The following is a 17,448-nucleotide window of genomic DNA, read 5'->3' as shown; positions in this document are numbered from 1 at the left end:
CTTTCATTATGCGATCTTGTATTTATTTTATGTATTAGTCTTATGGATTCAAGTACACTTTGCCTTCATTTAGATGAGCATTGCACACATTATTGAAACTCTTTTGTATGGCCTAAATAAAGCACATAGTTTTTGCTGCCCTACCACAAAAAGAAAAAAATTTCCATGTTACCAATACTATTCGCATCGTAAATTTACTACATGCGTCACTATCAACGTCCCTATTAGTGTCGCATTTTAGTGACACTGATAGTGATTGTTCTATTGCATTGCTAATACCGACGTTTTTTGCAATTACAGGGAAAATTTTCTTTATGAACATTTTCGTCACTTTGAACGTCGGTATAAGGATTGTATCTTGTAGTGATCGTGTGAAGAAAAAGGAAAACTTTCTAAAAATGCATAATTTTACCATTTTGGAAGGATTTTCAAATCAAACTTCATGAATTTGGAAGTCATTTCACATAAACCTTGATTTTTTATGAACATTGCTAACAATGAAAATATTATCATATGATTATTTATAGGAATTCTAATTTAGCCCCCATCTTTGATTTAGCTTAGTTGAGAGGCTTCTAATGATAAGTGATGTGGGGCTCTTTTATGGCTCATTCTCCTTATAACAATTTGGACAAATAGTAGAGCCAAAAGGTTTCTTGCATTGTCATTCAAGATGAAAGCTGTGGAATTGAAGATTGAGCTGGATCAAAGATGGTGGGAGAAGAAGCAAGCACAGAAAAAGAAACAAAGAAGATAATAGATAAGATGCATGTTTTGTAACTATTGAGTAACATGATCAAAAGGTTAGACTTCTTGTATACACATTGATCCTCAAAACATTGTGGGAGGCGATGAATGCAAGAGTCTTCAAAGGTGATGATGCTAAGATTGCATGGAACAAAATAGCTCTCATGGTTTTGGGATATGTCATGTAGTCTTGGCAATTTGAGGAAATCTGATAGGACCAAGTGTCCAATCTATATCAAGTGGTCCCAATAGCATGTAATTCTTGATATTTTTTAATTCAACTATCTTTGTGCACGTAAAAAGTGATATAAAAGTACTCTTACATCTTTTTCTTACTACAAGTTTAGCATCTTCCTCCAACATTATCATGATTCACTAAAGACTAAAGTACTCGCATTACATTGAACAAAATGGACATAAGAATAATTTGTATAGTAAGTTGGAGTTTGAACATACTACCTTGGAGTTTGGTGTGTGTGTGTGTGTGTGTGTTGAGATTTTAGTTGCACTAACTTTCCGAGGCGTTTCGAAGAGGCAATTCGTGTGCGTTAACTGGCTATATTTTGTGCGTATGTATATGTGTGTGTTTTTCTTTTTTGTGAGTAGTTTCTAAGTTTGAAAGATGCCTCAAAGGTGTATCCACGTCCTATATCGTAGTCGCTCATGCATATTGACTGCGTGATTATGCATTTTTCTCATGAATTCTGAGCAAGCTCTTCCTTGGAAATGAAGAGGCCATGAAAGCCATAAGGGACTCTGCGAGGGAGCTCGATGGACGCCAAGGTATGCAGGTGAAGGGGGTCGAGAACCAAGAGCCTGCTTGTGTGGGTGGGCTCGTGGTGTACCAAGCATACGACGCACCCACGGTCTTCGTGCGAGTCGGATGTCGATGAAGTAGCGGGAACGAAGAAGGGCTCACTGGCGTAGCTTTCATCGGCGCTAAAGCTTCGTTTCGCCACCACCTTACGGGAGCGGACATCCACCTTGACAATGCCGGCCAAATTGGGGAAGCGGCCCGCGATGCCCATGTACAGGAACCGGTTTGGCCTCCCGAGAAAGTTGCGGTTGATGTTGCCCATCTCGAGATTGAGGCCGGAAGAACAGATGGGCGTCTGGGAGACGACCTGGCCGCTGTCAAGGTTCAAGCGGATCTCGGTGAGGCTGACCTGGAAGTTCTGCAGGTCGCCGAGCAGCACGTGGTCGACGCGTGCGATGGCCGGGACGATGAGCACAAGCTCAGTGCCTCGCCCTGCATCTTCTTCTTCTTCCCATGCGTTCAGGAAATGGAAGCAGTTGCAGGCCGGGGCGTCGAACCAGCGGATGGCGCTACTATCCTTGGCTTCCCGCGGGAGGACTCCGAAGCGGGGTGTCTTGCGAGCGTCGCACACTATAGGCGAGCGCCCCGAAAGGATCCGGAGCGGACGGAAGACAACTTGCACGTCTGGAAAGACCACGAAATTCTCCGTGACTGCGAAGTCGTGCATCATGGACGGCTCTCTCATGGGCACATCGATGCCCTTGGATCGAACGCCTTGCTTGGAGACGCGGAAGTAGGTGAGATGCGGGGCGAAAAGCGGGTTGTAGCCGAAGGCTAGCATCTCCCCCGTGCGAGGGTCGATCTTGGGGTGGCTGGTCATGGCCCAGAGGGAGGCCAGTGGAACTGCTTCTGCACTACCGTGCTGCATGAGGGTATACCTTCCCGCCGTTGCCAGATCCCCGTCAGCCTCAACCCGCACCTCGTGTGGTAAGTCGTCCTCCGAGAGAGCCAGCAGCTTGCCATGATGGAACACCACGCCGCTGTTGGCCAGGCCGATGCCCTGCGAGAGGTCCAGCAGACCGGACACGTGGCGCAGGAGGGCCAGTCCGATGCGGGCGAACCCGAGGAGGCCCGCGGCCCGTGAAATCCCGAAGACCTTGGGGAAGAGCGCCCGCCCGGCGGGATCCTCCTGCAGGAAGCGGCTAGTGCGGGTGTAGCGGCAGCAGTAAGTCGGGGAGTCCCCCGCTTCCCGGAACGTGACGGCGTGCAGCATGCCGTCACCGTCGAAGAAGTGCTGGGCAGCGCCCGGCAGGGGGTACCGTTTGTTGGGCCCATTGCGCACGTACACGCCTCCCTGCAGAAACTCCGGCAGGCTGCCCTGCTCCAGCTGGCACGCCTCTGGGGCCCACTCCGACTGCACAGGCGCGAAATTGCCCTGCCGGAGGACATCGTCGCGCTCATCGATGTCGTCATTAGCTGCTGATTGCCTACCATCGATGAGCCATTCGACTGCGTTGCAAAACCGAGAGAGCAACTGCACCCGCCATGACGTCGTACTGCAGCAGCTGCTGGACAGTTCTGTGATCCGCCCTGAATCAGCAGCTGTACTAGCTTCGTCACAATATGCGTTAGATATCATATTGCTGATCCTATGCTGCTGCGTGCTGTGCGCGGCGCAGCATCTAATCGCTGAGATTTTGATGAATGATTTATCGAGTGAGCTCAGAGAAGGAGGTCGACGAGCTCGAGCAGTTAAAGATGCGTCGAGTAAGAGACTACGCGACGTCGTGGATACTGAGCTTGATCTGAACTGGATGAACTGATCCATGTCTCTGCCTATATGAGCTGTGAGCGAGAGGGAGAGACAGAGACAGAGAGAGAAAGACAGACAGACAGAGATTTCTGAGGCTAATCAGGTGTGATCCAGCTTGCCTCATGACCTGCGTATGGCCACATTCTTATAGTGATCACTGTCGAGAAATGAAAGGAATGAGAACGTCAAGAGAGAGACGAACGAGAAAGCTGATTTGGGGAAGGTTTCTCTAAAGCTCCATGTGACGAGAGCACGTAACGCGAATCCTTGTGGACCCTGGTGATCGTGCAACTGATCGTAAATTATATAGTATATACACGTGATCCCAGTCTCTCGAGTCTCGACTCTCCATCCCTCCCTGAGCTCCCTCCCTCGAGTCTCCGTCCCTCCCTCCCTGCCTGCCTCCCTAGTGCTCACGAAAAACTTTTTCCCATCCATGGAAAAGAGGAATAGGTTTAACCCTAGCTCGTAAAGCAGATATCTCTCTCTCTATCTCGACCCACGATGGTTCAATGCGAGCACGGCACGGCCGACCAGATAATTCCCAATCATTAAATGAAATCCATGTAAACGATGATCCAATCTCCTCAGCCCTAGTACTTGGTCGGCGTTGCTCGTGCAGCCCCTGTTTCGCCAAAGGTGAGCGATGGAAGTCCGAAGCACCCTCTGATTGCGATTTTTGAACCTGCACCCAAACACACGTGACACGGTCACATATTTGAACGCTTCGTGAATGGCCGTATATCGTTTCGGAAAATGCGAATAGTTTCACGACTTGGACTGATTGGTCACGACTCGCGAACCTCTGCTTTACGACCTAGTGCACAGACCGATATTTTGTCACGTGGAAGTCATCCCGCCTTTACAAACAATTGTGGATGTGACGTTTGCAAAAAACCACAGCGGCTTGCGACTCTACGTCTTCCTACTAGCGCTAGATGGCGCCCTTTCCATCCTGGCAACAAGGTTTAGATAGAGTAAGCAAACATTCTTTAAAGATTACAATACACAAAAGCATTACTCGTAGCTCGAGGAGTTATACCCACGGAAGGAACTATTTAATTAACTAGTAACATGCTACGTTAGCTTGTGCACTACGGAGTCCTCCAAATATGCACAAACTTCTCATAGTGATTTGCTTGCACTTTGCAAGTCTCAAATTGCGCCGATGTATGGTTGCAACACAACTTGAATCCTCACTTATTATTTGATGAGAATTTGTATGAGAAAGTGAACAAGAGAGTGATTAAGGGTACGATTGAGCAAAAGGCGCTACATTGAGTGTGAAAGTTTTCACTCTTTCTCTTCTTTTATGTGACAATCTTTACAATGTTGTATTGGAGGTGGGCATATCAAGGGCAATGCCTATGGAGCACTCCGATCATTAGGAGAAATTATATGGACTCTCTTTTTTACCCCTTAAGGAGTGAATAAACAAAAACAGACTTAACCAATGAGAGAGCTAGGATTCTAGATTCATGTAACATGAATCTTTTAGCCATATCTTGGCCCAAATCTTCCCTCAACAATAAAATAAGGCTGTCACTTCTTGAATGTCTGTGACTCAATTTTTTATTTTCTCATTCTTTAATATTTGATTTTTCATATCTCCCATTTTCAGTTTCCCCCTCTTTCTTAGATGGAACTCAAATTTATCATTTCTCTTTCCCCACTTTATCTTTCCGAACGAAATTTTTCAGCCTCATTGTTGCTTGTCGTATCTCTTAGCTTATGAAATTTCATTTTCTCTTCACAAATACAAAGTGAGTTTTACATGTTTTGTGAGAGGAATGCTTATTCTACAAAAGCCCTGAGATTTTCTTAATAAAAATTTACACATATATTGTTCTCTTCCATGGATGTTCTATAGTAAAGTTTTACCTTATTTGGACAAAACTTGTGTAAGTCATCTTATCCATGAGAAAAAGTAAGCTTATCCTACAGTTCGAGGATTAAAAATTAGGTAAATTCTATTAAAAATACAAATACGAGATTTTCTTAAGTGTAGAAGATCTCTTGTTATAACACTATTTTGAAAGCTCTTTTTAGAGAGAGAGAGAGAGAGGTGAGAGAAACCCCTTAAAGGGAAAAAAAGAGAGTCCATATTTCTCGTAGTGCAAGAGTAAGACAATGGCTAAGGTCCAAGTGTATGTGTGAATTTAGTGAAGAAAGACGTGTGATCTATGAGGGAAATCGAATTTTTGCACATGGATAGGGGCATTGGTTTGATCAAGGCTAACATGAAGATTAGAATTATGTATTGTGGCTGTTTCAATCCTAGCATGTCTTGATTGTACCACTGATTCACAAATGCTTTGTGCTAGACATACTAGTGCTTCTAGATCTATAACTTTATTTGAATAGGTATAGAATTGGAAAATGTTAGATATGCTTTATTACCCATTCTTGCAAGAAGGTGCCACCAAATGAAATGATGCTCAAAGTTGTGAAGCCTCTGTGATGAGAAGCCATATGTGAACTTGGGCACTCGTTTGGGTTCTACTTTGTATGTCAATTGAGGTCTTTGTTGCCAAATGGTGAAAAAAAGATCATGTATGTGTATCTATCAAATAGGTTAGATGGACCATTTAAGTCGGTTAGCAAATCATGGAAGAGTCGATTAAGTTGCAAAAGTGTGGGAGTCATTAGGGGGCCCATTTTTGTTGAGATATCGAGCTCCACTCGTGATATGCCAGGGTGACCGTTGTGCATTTATGTCACCGACTTGTTAGTTGCAGATGCGGTTGGTACACAGCTCATGAATAATAGCTAGATGACAGCTATCCTTATCTACTCTAGTTCGTGGCTCAGTTAGTATGCCACCTTAGTTAGTTGAGTTTGGTTTGAAACCCATATATAGGGTTCTTCTATTTCTTTTGTACTTGAGTTCTTTTTGGCTTACACAACTAAGAAGAGAAAAACTGTTTTTCAGCCTCCACCCTTGTGTGTATTCCCCCATTGTGCAAGCAAGAAAGCTACAAGTGAGACTCCTTCCTTCTCTCCCACAATCTTGACAATTTTGTATCCTAGGTGCTTTCGATATAGCACGTACACTATAAGGAAAGGGTATTATAAATGCATCTAGTTTGCAATTTAGATGCATTCATGGGCATGGATATCAACATGAAGATAAACACAAAATGTTGATATTAATGACGCCCGTGCTACTATCCTCTTAATTAAAATAACACGGACTCTATTTCATGGTATGCATAAAAAAATCAACAATAATCAGCACGCAAATCACACCATTCAAACCTCCCAACCCCCTACGTTTAGGTATTGCTTTCGTTGCATAGGTGTAGAGGTTCATTTTGTCATGTTTTGATGTATAGAAAGCGATAAATCACAAACTTTGACAAAGAGATAGGGCAAATTGAGGCTAAACCTCATGCTCTGCCACTACCACACATCCACAAATAATCATTATATTTTTCCAAGACGTATTTCTATTTTGCCCCTCATTTTTCTCATTTTCTTGATTTATTTAGTAATAAAATATACTATTTTCTGGTTTTTCTTATTCCAATCACTTCAGTATACTCCCATTCAATTTATCTTTCATTTTCCCCTCATGGGAACATCTTTTACCCACCTGAAACGGAGAAACTACCATTTTGCCACTTAAAAATCGTATTTCGGATTTACAGGAATTAAATAAAGCATGCAAATCATTGAAAAATCAAAATTTTCTGATACACAGCAATTACTCATGATGCAACCAGCACAAAAATAAATTTTCATCCAATAAGAACATAATTATCATCATAAACTATAAAAAATCCTTCATTTTCTTCCATAAAAATGGTCATACCGTGTTTTTATGTAACCTGAGACGCCTTGAATGACTGCATAACCAGGAGACGGAGCCTCCATTGCTCTCCATCGAATGCTGCACTTCAATATTCAGCCTCTCTATCAATCTTCATCACCATTTCTTTCATTCTCCCTCCTCGGTTCCTCTTTCAAGATGGTACACATAAACAGCCTATAGGGAAGAGAGAGAGGGAGGAGAGAGAAAGTCTAGAATCTAATCTCTTCATCCGGACAGCCATATCCTGCGCGAAGACCAGTGATATCATCAGCCAAGAGGGAGAAATTGAGACCCAATGTCGGTTCTATGACTTCTTTACAGCCTCCATGCATGATTAGGGAGGATGATGGCCCAAAAATCGGCCGCTTGTTCACATCACCATACTCCACCATTTGTTCCATGTTTCTTCATAAAATTTGGGGGGGGGGGGGGGGGGGGGGGGTTTTAATTCCCAAAGGGCACCCCCCTCCTTTGGTCCAAGTTGTGTCCACCCTTTCGTATCTTGGCCAATTTGTGGCCTCTTCCCCGTCCAGACTCCATTTCGAGCTTTGAAGAATCATGTGTGTCCGTCTTGACATCCCGCATTGACTGGCAGCTCTTGGAATCCTGCACGGCAGTCAGAAAAATTATAAAAAATCGATAAGTGTCGCTCGGACACCTTTTAAAAACTGTCTTTCACTTGGTGCTTAAAATCGTCCTAGCTGCAGCCGCCGCCTTCGATGTTAAATTTTTTTTCCCTAAATTCTGGATTTTTTGGCAAATTTTAGGCACATCCCGGGCTCAAAACTCCGCTCTCATTGGCGACCATGAGATAGGGCGACTCAGCCTGTCGAATCCCACAATAGATCTGCACAAAACAACCAAAGGAAGCATCAAGCTGAAACAAAATAGATACATTTAAAACACAACATAGTGCTCACCCTACCCCTGACAAAACCAAGGCATGACATCCACAAGGAGTAAGCCTAGCATAATTTGATAGAAGGTCCAAAGCTAGTCACTAACTTACTGCTCCAACATGGCCAAACTAAAAAGAACTATCCAAGAGGTCGCCCTAAGTGGTGGTTTGAACTACCTACCGAACTAAGGACAACACAACCAGGAGATCCTACTAAGCAAGGACTCCTATAGCCTGATCAAGAAATATTTTATTTTAGCACATTTCTTCTTTTAGGGTTTTTTTTAATTTTTCCATACTCGGGCATGTAAAAAGAAGGGAGCTGAGCATAGTGACCCAAGGAGAACAGGCATCGGCCTCAGGTCCTATATCGGTATCCAAGAACCTACCAAGCCCTCGCGACGCGACACTTAATTCTTTTCTGACGCTCACTTTTATTTTCGCTTCAACCTTTCTTACTTTCTTCTTTTCCAGCAAGACGCCACCTCTAGGAAGACAAGGCATTGGCCCCGGGTCTGACTTGTCCCCAAGAACCTACCAGGCCTTCGCAAGGCGATGGTCAACTGCTTATAAATTTTCCTTTCTTTTCTTTTCTATTTTTATAGGGGTGAGAACCCCTTTTTACACACCTTTGTACATATTTACTTTCTTTGAGATATTCAGGATTTTTTCCTCTATCATCATTTTCCTTCGGGATGCTTCTCTAACTGCCTCACAACTAACAAGAACTCCTAGAATGGCTGCCTAGTAGGCTTGCAGAACAAGGTCACTAGAACGACCTTCTGAAATAGGTCTTTTGATGCTTGGCAATGTCTTTATAGGAGACAATGACTACTCAAACCTCCCTCAGGCATACCTAACCTAAACCTGCGACTTCATGCCTTGGAAGCCGGTCCCCAATAAGAAAAGAAAATCCCCCACAAGTAAATAGACACATATAGCATAAAAATGCGGTACTCGTAAAGGAGAGATATCACCTAGATAGGGCCACGAGAAACTTCTGTGCGACATAGTCTCCTTCCAAGCTCTTCTTTGAACCTGTCTAGCACAGAACTAAGATAAGAAACCTTTAACCGCACCCATACTAAACAGACAACTGGCCCTCTTGGCCTAATGAAATAAATCATTTCACTACAAAAACTGATCGGCCCTCTTGGCCTAATGAAATAAATCATTTCACTACAAAAATTGATCGGCCCTCTTGGCCTAATGAATTAAAACATTTAAAACCTCGCAAAATTATCCCTCTTGGCCTAATGAAATCAAACAGAATAGCACCTATACATCCCTCCCCGAAATAGTACATATATACAATAATATATGCCTTTTCAAGAAGGAAAAATAGGGCTCACAGCCCTAAGCTAAATGCATAAGGTTATGACCCATCCCTCCTGCATATATAGCAAGAGGCATACGCATAACATGTTGTCTAATCAGCCTATGGGTCCAAGATAACAACGGTAGATGCGTCTCGGCTAATCTTTGCATCACCCATATCAAACATTGCTTGCCATATATTGCATGCTCTGATAACATTTCCCACAAGCGACTGGCTCCTGTCTCATTATTGATAGCAATATCCAAACTAGGACCACAGTTAAAGAAAAGGTCTTTCTTATAAGCAAGATTTGCCAGTCAATCCGCAAACTGATTCCAGTAATGTGGAATCAGTTGAAGAGACACTCTCTCAAACTCCTCAAGTAGGGTCATTGCAGTTCGATGATACATACAAAGGTTGGGATTCCGCACTGTGTATGTCCCATCTAGCTGATTCAGGATCAACTGGGAATCCCCTTTTACTAACAATCGCCGAATACCACCTTGCTTGGCAATATGCACTCCCATAATCAAGGCTTTATACTTCACTATATTGCTAGTGAATCCTACCCTGAGATAAGCAGCTAACTTCATCATAACTCTATATCAGGGATCTCAGATTACTACTCCAATACTCCCTTTTTTATTAGGGCCCCTGGACACTCCGTCAAAATATAATGTGTACGTCCACAATGGGTTTACACAGCCTGCCATCACGAACTCCTCTATTCGTAATTATGATAGTCAAAATTTAACATGTTTAGAGGATGAACTGACGGCTCCATCCCACCTTCTTCATTGAACTCAACAGGGATACTTGTCAACATTCATAAGCAGTGATGGCTGAAGACTTTGATCTCCCACACAAAGGTTCTGTCGTCTTGCTCAATCACTTTGTATCCTTTGCTTCACTAGATAATTTTCCCCTGATGGTATCTTTGCTCTAGATATGGGTGCTCCAAGTAAGAAATTAACAGCCCCATCAACGAGCTTTAAGCTCTTTTGCAAGTTTTAAATCAGCCCCAGCATGGGCCTGCAATGTCAAGATTGTGGGAGAGAAGGAAGGAGTCTCACTTGTAGCTTTCTTGCTTGCACAATGGGGGAATACACACAAAGGTGGAGGCTGAAAACAGTTTTCCTCTTCTTAGTTGTGTAAGCCAAAAGAACTCAAGTACAAAGAAATAGAAGAACCCTATATATGGGTCTCAAACCAAACTCAACTAACTAAGGTGGCATACTAACTGAGCCACGAACTAGAGTAGATAAGGATAACTGTCATGTAGCTATTATTCATGGGCGGTGTACCAACCGCGTCTGCCAACTGACAAGTCGGTGACATAAATACACAACGGTCACCCTGGCGTATCACGAGTGGAGCTCGATATCTCAATACTCCCCCTCGAGCTCAATCCCAATTCCTGCACACCAAGCAGGTCTCTGAACTTGCGCAGCTTCTCTGCGCCCAATGCCTTCGTGAATATGTCAGCTACCTGATCCTCTGTGCTGACATAAACTAGATCAATAAGACCTAGTAAAATCCTCTCTCGCATATAGTGATAATGCACCTCAATGTGCTTTGTTCTAACATGATAGACTGGGTTATTTGCCAAGTGTATACTACTCATGTTGTCACAATAAATGACAACTGGCCCATCTGTAGACTGATGCATATCATAAAGTAGCTTATGCAACCAAGCTACCTCACATGTAGCCATTGCTACACCCCTGTACTCAGCCTCTGTGCTGGATAAGGCAACTGTAGGCTGTTTCTTGCTGCTCCAAGTGACTGTAGCACTTCCAAAAGAGAACACATATCCACTGGTAGATCGTCTATAAAAAATGCAACCAGCCCAATTAGCATCAGTATATCCATGCAACTGTATCTGAACCCCAGTCTCATAAAATAGTCAATACTGCAATGTGGACTTCACATATTTAAGTATGCGTCTAGCCGTATCCAAATGTGGTTTCCTTGGAGCCTGCATAAACTGACTTACCAATCCAACAACATAGCTCAAATCTGGCCTGGTAATAGTCATATAAATCAAACTTCCTACTATGCGTCTGTACATAGTAGGGTCTTCTAGAAGCCCACCTGCATCTGTGCTTAGCTTCACATTCTGTTCCAAAGGAATTGAAATAGGCTTACAGCTTGTCATCCCATATTTGGACAGCATGTCCAATCCATACTGCCTCTGCAAGAGTTGTATCCCACTTGGTGATCTAATCACCTCAATGCCCAAGAAATAACGCAGCTCTCCCAAATCCTTCATCTCAAACTTCTACTTCAATAGCATTTTCACATGAAGGATATCTTCATCACTATCACCTGTCATAATCAAATCATCAACATAAATGACAAGTAGCATAATACATTTCTTTGTTTTTTTCACATAAAGTGAGAAATCTGCCTTAGAAATCTGAAAGCCAATAGTGACAAGATACTGTCCTATCTTGTCAGACCATGCTCTAGGTGCTTGCGTCAAGCCATACAAGGCTTTCTTCAACCTGCAAACAAACTCAGGATGAACATCATGCATATAACCTGGTGGCTACTCCATATAGACCTCTTCTTGCAAATCACCATGCAAGAAGGTATTATTTACATCCATCTGATGTAAAGACCATCCCTTTGATGCAGCCATAGCAATGACTGCTCTTACGGTTGCCATCCTTGCAACCGGACTGAATGTTTCTTCATAGTCAATGCCATATGTTTGTGCATACCCCTTGACTACTAATCTTGCCTTGTATCTGTTCACAGAACCATCTGCATTGTGCTTCACCTTATAAACCCACTTACAGCCAATTGCATTTTTACCTTTAGGCAAAGGTACCAATTCCCATGTAGCATTTGCTTCCAAGGCATCCATTTCTTCATCCATGGCTTTCTCCCATTTTTCTTTTCCCATGGCTTGCTCAAAAGAAGTAGGTTCTGGTTCCTATATCACTTTGACCATATATGCATAGTGAATGGCTGTAAATCCATCATATTTCAGCCTATCCACAGGATACCTAGCTCTCATAGACCTGCGCAAAGTAGGTTCACTCCCAGGTGCTCTCAAAACATCCCTGGTCTTCCTTACTCCAGGTGTAACAATAGAAGGAATATCCAACTCATCATCAATGCTCTGTTCTGAGCCATTGGATTCACCATCCGCATAAGAGTGACTTGCATTCACATCAAACATGGGCTGATCAACCTTCTCTTTTCCTTTTCGTGATACCTGCATACCACTATCTGCATTGCTTTGAGAAGATTCTCCTGATCTCAATCTGCCTGTCCATGGCGAAGAATGTGAACCACTGCTAGAGGACGCTCCAGGTCCACTAATATTTTGTGATTGCTGCTGTGAATTCTGTGCAGCATTACCATTTTGTGCATCTACATCATCAATCACATTTACTGGTTTATACCAGCTACTCATCTCATAAAAAATAACATATCTGCTCACTGTAAACTTGCGAGTAGAAGGGTTATAGCATCTATACCCTTTTTGCTGTAGAGAGTAACCAATAAAGATGCACTTCTCAGCTTTTGGATCCAACTTGGATCTCAGCTCATTTGGCACATGTACATAGGCAATACAACCAAAAATTTTCAAATGAGAAATATCTGGTTTCCTACCAGTATACCTCTCCTCTGGAGTCATTCCATGTATTGCTGCAGTGGGAGTCCTGTTCATTATGTAGACTGCTGTAGCAACTGCTTCAGCCCAATAAAAATCTGGCAAGTCTTTTTCATTGAGCATGGCACGAGATACCTCTCCAATATGCCTGTTTTTCCTTTCTGCAATTCCATTTTGTTGTGGGATATGACTGCATGAATATTGCTGCTTTATGCCATGCTCCTGCAGGAAGCTTGCAAACTCATTTGAGAGGTACTCTCCCCCTCCATCTGACCTTAGGCATTTTATTTGCAGGCCTGTTTCTTTTTCAACCATAGCTTTAAGGGTTTTGAAATGCCCAAAAACTTCACTTTTCGTTTTCATAAAATACACCCAAACTTTTCTGCTATAGTCACCAATAAAAGTGACAAAATAATGACAGCCTCCAAGAGATGTAGCTTTAGTAGTCCACACATCAGAGTGGATTAATTCCAATGGCTTCTCACTCTCTTGAACATGTCTAGGAAATGGTTTCCTTGCCTGTTTTCCAAACTGACAGGCTTCACATACCTTATGCATTTCTGCAACCTTGAATATAGGCAAACCTGCAACAATATTTTGGGCCTGCATTGATTTAAGTTACTGTACATTAACATGACCAATGCGTTTATGCCAGATATCAATATCTGCAACTACACCGGTCCCATGTGCAAACATTGCTGTACTCAAATCAGACATGTCTACATCCAATGTAAACATTCTGCCCTTCTTCTTTCCTTTTGCTATCAAGCGACCTTTATTTTTCATATCCTCAACAAAGCATCCATGAGGATTAAATCTGACCTGCAAGCCCTGCTCAACCATTTGACCAACAAAAACCAGATTCTTGGTGATATTCAGGACATGAAATACATCGGACATGTATTTCTTTTTCCCATCCTACATAGACAAAGGAATTTTTCCAAACTGCACAATAGGATGTGTAGTATCATCACCAGTCTCCACAAATCCTGGTTTTTCCATTTTTCTTGCATCCTCCATCCATTCTGCATGACCTGTCATGTGGTTTGATGCACCTAAGTCAACATACCATACATCATTGCTTTCTTCTACACTTATCACAGAATTGTTCATGTGCTGCACCATAAACAAGTGCTCATTTCTGTCATCACCCTGTCTACTAGAAGATGCATAATTTCCTTGTTGCAGTTTTCCATTCATGATGTCATTCTGCTTTTTATAGCAGTCTTTAGCCATATGACCCATTTTACCACAATAGTAGCATTCAACATTACTGTTTGCATTTTGGCCTCTTTGCCGTCCACCACGACCTCTTTGGCTCCCCCTGCCTCTAGAGTTACCACGTCCTCCTCCATAGGATTGGTTTTCTTGAGTTTGCTGCATATTCTGATTTCTACCACGGCCTCCAAATCGGCCTCCTCTACCTCTGCCTCTACCTCTTCCAGCATTTGAGTAGAAGACAGCTTCTTTTGAAGTTTCTCCTGAAGAAGATGCACCACCATTTCTTTGCTCCTCAGAAATTAGAAGAGCAATCAGCTCCTCAAAATCAGGAAATCTTTCACGAACTGAAATGGATGTCCGAAACTATGCATAATCCTTTCCTAGACCATTCAAGGTCACAGAAACTAAATCATTATCTTCCACTGGCGACCCGATGGAAGCAAGTGCATCTGCAATCTTCTTCACCTTCATGTGGTAGTTATTGATGCTCATATTTTCTCTTTGCACATTATGCAACTCTTGCTTGAGCTGCATTTTCCTGGCTTGCGTATTTGTGCTATACATTTTTTACAAAGTATCCCATGCCTCCTTTGGCGTACTTGCATCTTGAATATGCACAATCATAGAGTCTGAAATGCTGATAGACAACCAGTACATAACTTTCCTGGCTCTCTCATGCCATGCTTTAAATGCCTGCATTTGCTGTTGATTGGGAACATCAGGAAGAACTGGTTCTTCTTCATTTCCTACAACAAATTCCCAATATCCTTTTCCCATGAGGAAGTTCGTCATTCTAAACTTCCATACTTGGAAGTTGTTCTTGTCAAGCTTTTTGTGACAATCTGTGAAAGAGAATCAGATGCCATTACAGAACACTGCAAAAAATTCTGTCACTGCAAAAAACACAGCTTCACCCTCATAAGGGCAAATCTGCAAAACTAGCGAAAGTGGTATTTGACCACACAATCACTTCCTAGTGATGATTTTGCATCAACAGGCAATAGGGATGATTCTGTAACTCCCAATGTCTTTGCGCACGAGCATACGATGCAATTTCTACAGTAACTTTTCACCGACTTGTAGAACAGTGGTCGCACAGGATAAAACTGGGCCTTTTCCTGAGTGCGTGTAGAAAACTTCCGCCTCCAAAACAGGCCCCGAAATGGCCTCAAATAAAAAAAACCAAGGTCGCTGAGGGCTAAAGCCCTCGCCCGCAACATATACTGCCCTCTTGCTTCACCATGAAGGGCGTCTCAACCTGAGACAATGCACTCTTGCAATTTTCGGCTGTGCTACCTGCAGAGATCTGCTCCCAAAACAGAAAATGAAAGCAACGCTGCTCCTCTTACCAGAACACCGCGAGCTTGGCTTGCTTTCTTGAGCTCCTTACCATGAACAAGGCTCTGATACCATGTCAAGATTGTGGGAGAGAAGGAAGGAGTCTCACTTGTAGCTTTCTTGCTTGCACAATGGGGGAATACACACAAAGGTGGAGGTTGAAAACAGTTTTCCTCTTCTTAGTTGTATAAGCCAAAAGAACTCAAGTACAAAGAAATAGAAGAACCCTATATATGGGTCTCAAACCAAACTCAACTAACTAAGGTGGCATACTAACTGAGCCACGAACTAGAGTAGATAAGGATAGCTGTCATGTAGCTATTATTCATGGGCGGTGTACCAACCACGTCTGCAACAACTGACAAGTCGATGACATAAATACACAACGGTCACCCTGGCGTATCACGATTGGAGCTCGATATCTCAACATGCAATGCATTTTCCCGTGTTAGCATACTCAGAAATAATAAGGTTTAATCTTATTAAGATTAACCTTATTTTTAAATCTTACTCCCTACAGATCAGCTAGTAGAGCCGTATACCTATTTTTCCCTATCCTGACAATCTTGTAGGGCCATCCCATCTAGGTTCTAGCTTCCCTAGAAACATCTCCCTACGTGCATCGTAGTACACAACTAATTGCCATTTTTTAAAGGTATACTTCTTTGCTTTAAGGTCATGCAACTGCTTCATTCGGCGTTTAGCTACCTCCTGGTGTAATAAGCTCTGCAACTTCAGTTAATCCAGGTGGGCTATGGTCGTGAAATGTTCAAAGAGTGAATCCTCATCTCCCAAAGAGTGGTTCATTGCAAACAGTATGGTTGGCAACTCGATTTCGAGGGGTAACACACACTCTTCCCCATAAACTAATTTAAATGGAGTATTGCCGATAGCTTGCTTGGACGTTGTATTGTATGCCCATACTGCCACATACAACTTCTTGTCCCAGTCTCGTTTCTTCTCAGAGACTATCTTAGACAAGATACCCACAAGCTGATTATTAGTACTTTCGACTTGTCCATTTGCTTGTGGATTATAAGGGGTCATTTTGTTATGCTTGATTTTCCAAGCTTCAGTCAAGCTTTTGATCACCTGATTCAAAAAATGGGTTCCACGGTCCGACACTAATTCCTTCGGTGGACCGAAACAGCAAATAATCAGCTCTAAAAGGAAACTTGCAGTCTCTTTTGCATTGTCCTACCTCGTCGCCCGCGCTTCTGACCATTTTGTAAAATAATCAATTGCTACTATAATGTACCTCTTCTGATAGTAGATGACGGGGTAATAGGACCCACAAAATCAATGCCCCACTTCTCAAATGGAAGGATAGCCATGATAGAACACAATATTAGTGAGTTTGGGAATCTCCCACACTACAAGGATTTAAACCTATAGCGACGGCGGGTAGCGATGCAGGTAGCGGCGTCACTATTTGTGTCGCTATCTGCATCGCATTTGCGACGCAAATAGCGACTCCCCACAAGGAAAAAAAAAAGGCCGAAATCGAGCACGGGCTCATTTCGCGCATTTTTGTCGATCGTTTTGAAAGGGAGAGAGAGAGAGAGAGAGAGAGAGAGAGAGAGAGAGAGAGAGAGAGAGAGAGAGAGAGCGACCGTCATGAGAGAGAGAGGGGAAGAAGGCTTGCCGCCGCCATTGCCGCCATTCGCAAAGGAGAGGAGGAGCCGAAATGAGAGAGAAAGAGAGGAAGAGGGAGAGGGAGAGGGAGGGAGAGAAAGAGAAAGAGAGGGAGAGGGAGGGGGAGGAAATGAGAGAGGGAGAGAAAAAGAAAGAGAGGGAGAGACAAAGGGAGAAAATGAGAGAGGGAGAGGGAGGGAGAGTGCATTCTCTCTCTCCCTCTCCCTTTTGCTTTTATAATTTGTGTATATATATTGAGAGAGGGAGAGGAAATGAGAG

General features: G+C 43.1%; 1 pseudogene; it reads right to left on the bottom strand.

The window, feature by feature from the left end:
* Positions 1-728: 728 nt before the first annotated feature.
* Positions 729-3,596, bottom strand: LOC148022977 (zeaxanthin 7,8(7',8')-cleavage dioxygenase, chromoplastic pseudogene; annotated as a pseudogene).
* Positions 3,597-17,448: the final 13,852 nt, after the last annotated feature.

This window comes from Lygodium microphyllum, chromosome 16 (genome assembly GCF_053477565.2).
Source record: "Lygodium microphyllum isolate KBCC chromosome 16, Lygodium_microphyllum_v1.1.10, whole genome shotgun sequence".
Classification (NCBI taxonomy): Eukaryota; Viridiplantae; Streptophyta; class Polypodiopsida; order Schizaeales; family Lygodiaceae; genus Lygodium; species Lygodium microphyllum.
Note: the sequence above shows the minus strand (reverse complement) of the source record. Positions and strands in the feature narration are given on the sequence as shown.